Source organism: Lygodium microphyllum, chromosome 4 (assembly GCF_053477565.2).
Source record: "Lygodium microphyllum isolate KBCC chromosome 4, Lygodium_microphyllum_v1.1.10, whole genome shotgun sequence".
Lineage (NCBI taxonomy): Eukaryota > Viridiplantae > Streptophyta > Polypodiopsida > Schizaeales > Lygodiaceae > Lygodium > Lygodium microphyllum.
In genome coordinates, this window is record NC_141138.1 from 50539062 (window position 1) to 50545345 (window position 6284).

Here is a 6284-nt window from a genome sequence, read left to right on the forward strand (position 1 = left end):
AGACAGGGATATTGATTCCAAATGCAATTCTAGCCAGTCCCACTCCAATGCCCACCATAGTATCTTGATCGAACTCGATAGCTTGAATCGGAGGAAGGCGAGTGCAAGGGCAGATCGCTGCTGTTTCTGTGACCACAGGAAGAAAGACCTAGACAAGAACAGGAGAGGAGAAACAACGAGCTGCACGAGATCTCCCAGCAGTACTCTCACATCCCTCCATCGCCAGGAACTTAGGCGCTGTCTTTCACGGATGGAAACCTCGGAGACATCATGGCAGCTGAGTTCGGCGACCTGTCGATCCAGGTGCCTCCGTCAGCCTCAGACGGCTAACAACTGATCAAGAGAACATGCGCAATGCACTGCTACAGTGGTGCTATGCCAGCTATGGAGAGGTTACTCGCAAAAGGAGTGGTTGTCAAGCTACGAGACTCTCTCACAGTTTGTGGTGCCGCGATCTTCCAAGAAATTGATTGAGGATAATGAGTACGCATTGTACACAGTTGTTCTTTTCAAAAAAAATAGCTGATACATTTAGAACAACTGCTCGAGAGCGAGGATTTCAGGTTCGTGAAGTTGAGTATGATCCTGAAGCCCAACAAAGAATAGCTGAAGACCTCAGACGCCGAGCTTGGAAAATTCCATGCCATTGTTTACTTATAATGAGCTGTCAAAAGCCTCACAGGGATTCTCAGAAGCCAACTTGATTGGTGAAGGTGGATTTGGATGTGTGTATAAAGGAATCCTACCTGATGGAATGCTTATAGCTGTTAAGCAGCTGAAGACTGGGAGAAACCAGGGTGAAAAAGAATTCCAGGCCGAAGTGGAGATCATCAGCAGAGTTCATCATAGGCATTTGGTCTCCCTGGTAGGCTATTGTCTGGAAGCAAAGCAGCGGCTTCTTATGTATGACTACATCCCAAATGGCACTCTCAAATGCCACCTACATGGGAAGAATGGAAGGCCTCCAATGAGCTAAAAAACATGCATGAAAATTGCATGTGGTGCTGCTCGTGGTTTGGCATACCTGCATGAAGATTGTCATCCTCGAGTTATCTACCGAGACATCAAATCTGCTAATATTCTGCTAGACAATTGTTTTGAGGCACAAGTTTCAGATTTTGGCCTTGCAAAGCCAACATCAGATACAAATATACATGTGACCACTAGTGTTATGGGAACATTTGGGTATCTGGCCCTGAGAATGCCTCAAGTGGAAAACTCACTGAAAATTCTGACATGTACTCTTTTGGAGGATTGCTACTGAATACAGTTTTGAAGTTTCTAAACTGAAACTTGTTGATGCAAAGCTACATTTCTCATATAACTATGCTCTTGTACGAGACTGTGTCAGTGTGAAGATTGATTGGGTGTACTCTAGTTCATGCACTAGAGGGAAATTTGAAGCAATTAATGACCAATTTGAAGTATGGCCGATGGCTCAGTTGTACTAGTTGTACTTTGATACCACAGTTTTGCAGTGAATGCAATTTTTGTATGTAATACCAGTTGCTCACAAAACTTTAATGTATTGCAATGCACTGTATGGATTTCTGAAAATTGATCACAAGGATTGCTGCCCAGTTGAACTCATCAAGCCTATGTGCCGATACTGCAGATTTTTTTGAACACGGAACTCATGTAAATTACTTGACCAGCAATATAGTGATCTTTGGCATCAAATATTGTGTTATTGAGATCTTCTTGTTAGTCTTTATTTCTTGCTGTACCTTGAACCCCGTGTTCTGCAGCCTTTTCATGAACTCTACGACACCGTTCTTCTCATAACATCCCAACACATTGATTCTATTGGCAGGGATTACTCGAGTCACTTCTTCGTACACATACTTGTTCTGCTTGACCTTTCATCCATCGACATGTAGGGTTTCGTTTGCGTGAGCCTTGACAAAGATGTACAGCTTCACGATCTTTAAGTCCTCCATCCACTTGATTCTCTTCAAGTTGGTCTGAAGGTATGCAAGTCGGTGGGCAGCTATGTAATAAATTCCTAATTCTCCTGTCCATCTTCGTTCCACGTACAAGGGTGAAGGATTGTAGATGTGATCTAGGATATTCATCATACCTAGCCACCGTCGATAATCCGAAGCACGCATTGCAATCATAAACATAACCTGGAACACCAAGAATTTGTTCCATGCTTCAACTCTATAGGCCAACATCGATAAGTAAGTAAGGAAATGTTCTTAACGGCAACATTACTCTACTTCCCCTCATTAAGTTTTCTTGTAAATAGTAGATTTCGTTGGTTCGCTTTGATACCAACTGTAACGTGTCCCCCTGTCTGCTTGTAGGACATGTCTTAGCAGCCCATCGGGAAGAGAGTCCAAAAAGCGCCGCCCGACACTCCCAAGGAATGTCACGGGATTTGCGATCTAGGTCTTCCCGAGTCTGCTATGAAGCGGAAGCATTCCGGTCGTTCCCACTTTGGACCGACCTGAATCAGGGTTTTCCTAATGGTCAAGTTCCTAGAATGGTAGCTAGCGTCGAGCCACAGACACGAACTACTTTATGCAGAAACATCAGGGTCGAAGCGGATTTATGCTGCACTTGGTTCAAGGAGAATGGGAAACGAGAGGGATCCAAAGCTCGACCTCTCTGTCCGTAAGGCATAGTCCCATTCTATTTCCCTAAAACAACACAAATCGAGACTCTAGCTCTAAAGATTCTAGGTCATCATTTACTTTGCTGTTAATTCCTTTTAGAAAAGTTCCCAGCCAACCGAGACCACCCTTCCGTAGGACAGACCCAAGGTCACATCCACCGCACTTTCCTCGGGTTTCTTTAGTTATCTAATTACCTACCACATTTAATTTGACAAGAAAAAATAGCTTCCTTAATTAGCCAATTAATCACCAGTTCCTTCACGTAACTTAGGCACTGACATAGAAAAACAATATCAAGCAAGTTCATTTTCAACATTTGATCTTTATTTATCAGTCTTTGGAATACGTCATATAATCTACCCAAAGGCTATTCCAGCAATCCACATGGATCGCTATTCCAAGTTCTGCCCGTTGACTAGTATGCGGGCCTCGAGATCCGATCTCAGGTCATGTCGGCCTCTTGTGTAGGATCTGGAGGCAAGGGATTTACAGCCAGAGCCCCCACTGGCACCCAGGTGTCCTCCTGCTCCAAGTAGCATCCACGGAGAGACCTCTTGCGATGGGTTCGGTCCATGTACCCGGCACAGCTAACAACCCCCTTGGATAGGATTAGGCAGACAGTCGGAGGTAACTGGTCCTGCCTCTCCCTTCAGGCTTTCAACCTGAAGCATTAGTTATTTTTCCAGCATTAGTTCCTTGATCAAAGAAGTACAAACAGTGCTCCTAAGTGTACAAACACAAGCACTCCAGTGGTCATTTATACAGCCAACTACTAAGGTGTAAATCCTTCTCTCCGAATACATCCAACATTCGATCCCGGATCAATCGCAACTTGGCAAGATCCCAAGGGTTTCGTAAGCTAAGTTGCTTATTTACCCTTTGTCCTTGGGTTAGGGTTTATACCCTGTTAACCCAAATTGTCAATTCTTTAGGTTTTCTTAAGGTTAATAAATCCTAGACAACCTCGTTGTCCTCACTTGATTTGGTCAATTGCTTGCTAGGCAATTCATAATTTCCCTAACTTGGCAAATCAGCCCAAGGAAGGGTGATATAGCAAGATGACTACTCATCCTCTAGAAAATTAGACTTGTACTTAGAATTCGCCAACCTTGTTCTAAGGAGTGGCAATACTATTCTATGATTTAGACACAAAACCATGTGACGTTGCAACTTGTTGCACAAGATAGGTGTCAACATCCAACTTGTGGGATTATTCCTCCCATCACACGGTATTCCTTGGTCAAGAATACCTTTGGTCAAGATGTAGGGTTTGGGAGTCCTCTTGACCCAATCCAACCCTAACCCTACTAGGCTAATAACGCTTTGGCCTTAGGGTTCCTAAATTCATACGAAGGTTTAGTATTTGGTCAATTGATCCTTAGGGTGAGATCCCTAGATCATTCTTGCATGGGTGTTTAGATAACCCTAACATTTTTTAGAATGTGGGTAGGATCTTTGGGATCGAAAGTCTTAAATCGGCATCCCAAGTGTGATACTAGGCAGAATTTTAACATAAATTAACCCTACCTAGCACTTTGAGGTGATCGTCATATGCAATCTAATCGTACCTTTATGATTTTCATGTGAGCTACTCAACTATACGCGAATTACTTAGTTGATTTAACTAACCCACGATTAGAGACGATCATCCCTTTTAAAGATGCAAATACTTTCTTCTAAATTAGCAAGTACTTTTCCCTAAAAGATGCAAGTAACTGCAAGATGTATGCGATGTATCATTCCATGCAAGTATGCGATTTCAATACCATAGACCCTTTCCTTCCATGCAGCTATAAGATCTACAATGATCCTTTCTTTGCCTTGCCCTAAACGGTATTAGTTGACATTCAGAACTACTCCTTGTAAATCCCACGTATATGCATCAAATTCAAGGCTTTAGTCTTTTCATGAAAAATGCATCCTTTTCATGCAGGAAATTTATCGGAACCTGGGTATTAAGAATCGGGGCATTGTCCACTCGCATACTCAGGGTGGAAGCTCCCACGTGCGCTCCTCTCGTCTTTTGCTTGAGAGCCATTGATGAATTAAATCTCGGTTCAGCAACTCTCCCTTGGTCCCCCTTTCACGTTTCAAAGACACTCCATCCGAGATCCCCTCTTCCACGCAGGAATTGGGCCTTACAGTCGCAGTTTTGAAAAAACCCGAGGCACGGGGAGAACAAGGTCTAAGGAAGCCTTATTAGAAACTTCCAATAGAAGCTTCTAATGCTTCTGCCACAGGCAGAATGACGCGGAGAGAGAAAATGATGATTGGGAAAATGATGGGGATGGAGGTGAGGATGGCGAGGATGATGATTATGATGATGATGGTAGTGAGGACAGAGGTGGCAGCGGCCAAGTAGCATGGCCATCGGCGGCGGCCAGCAGACGAACAGTGGCGAGCAGGTCCTCAGGTGGCAGTAGCAGCACGACTCCTTCTCCCTCCCTCCCCTCACGCTTGGGGAGGGGGTGTTCTGATAGGTAGAAGGGGAGAGGGGTAGCCACACATGTGGTAGGCAGCATGTTCCCCTCCCCATGCTCCTCCTCCACTTAACTCCTTCTCATTCTCACTCTCCCCGTCCTCTCCATGCAACGGCTGAAGGGGAGGGGAGTTCTAAGAACACTACACATAGAATTCACATTGCTAGCTTGGAGATTTGACTACCAAGGTTCTCCACACAAGTTGTATTGATATTAGCAATTGAACTATCTCCTTGTAGATAAGGTTGGATGATTTTATGTGCTTGCAATGAGTGGGTTATACTCCAAAAGTTTTTTTAATATCTTTGCATATATTACCCATAGTCAATTGCATACATTTTAGCCTCACTTAATGACTTAGGATATCGCATCCTCACTTGGATTTGCATATTAATCACTATGCCACTCATAAAGAGCTCACACAGCACATCATTCAACAACATAGTGGCTCTTCTTGGCCAAAGCCTAAGAATGTCATTAAAGGCTCTAGCATATTCTTTGACGGAGATATATGACTCTTACCAAATTTGTGCATTGAGTTGTCCCAAGACCATGTCCCAAGACCAAAGTCATGGGAACCTTCTTCTCATACTCACCTAGGAATTTTTCATATACTTCCTCAAAGGTTCTTATTCACCGTCTTGGGAGACTCCAATACCATTTCTTGGTCTCTCCCTTCAAGGTACTTGAAAACATAAGCATCCCATGTATATCATCATACCCACTCACAAGGCAAGTTAAATTGTATTCTTTCAAATGCAATATTGGATCCTCATCTAACAGCCCATAAAACACTAGGAGATCCCTATAAGGAGAAGGGTAATTATTCCTCTTCTTTGGGATCAACATTGGGTCATCTAGATCTTCATATTCATCTTGACCTAATCCCAATTTCTGAAGGTCTCTAATCTCTTTCGTTTTCACTTTCACCAGTGTAGAAAGGTTAATATTTCCATTAATATCCATTTTTGCCAAGTCAAAAAGTGGTTTGGGGAGTCCTATAACTCTCAACATATCATTCTGATCCTTTCTTAGAGGATCTTCCATCCCTTAGTTGTTATAGGCTTTTTCCTCTCGATGACTTAAAGAAAATATATCAACATTACTTAGAGCTTGGGGGTCATGCCTTTTGAGCAATGTTTCCCCTTAACAACTAAGGCTTCCAACATCCTTGTGAGGATTA

General features: G+C 43.2%; 1 pseudogene; it reads left to right on the plus strand.

Moving 5' to 3' along the window:
* Window positions 1–640: 640 nt before the first annotated feature.
* LOC148037021 (proline-rich receptor-like protein kinase PERK1 pseudogene) lies at window positions 641–5105 on the plus strand (annotated as a pseudogene).
* The last annotated feature ends 1179 nt before the right edge of the window (window positions 5106–6284 follow it).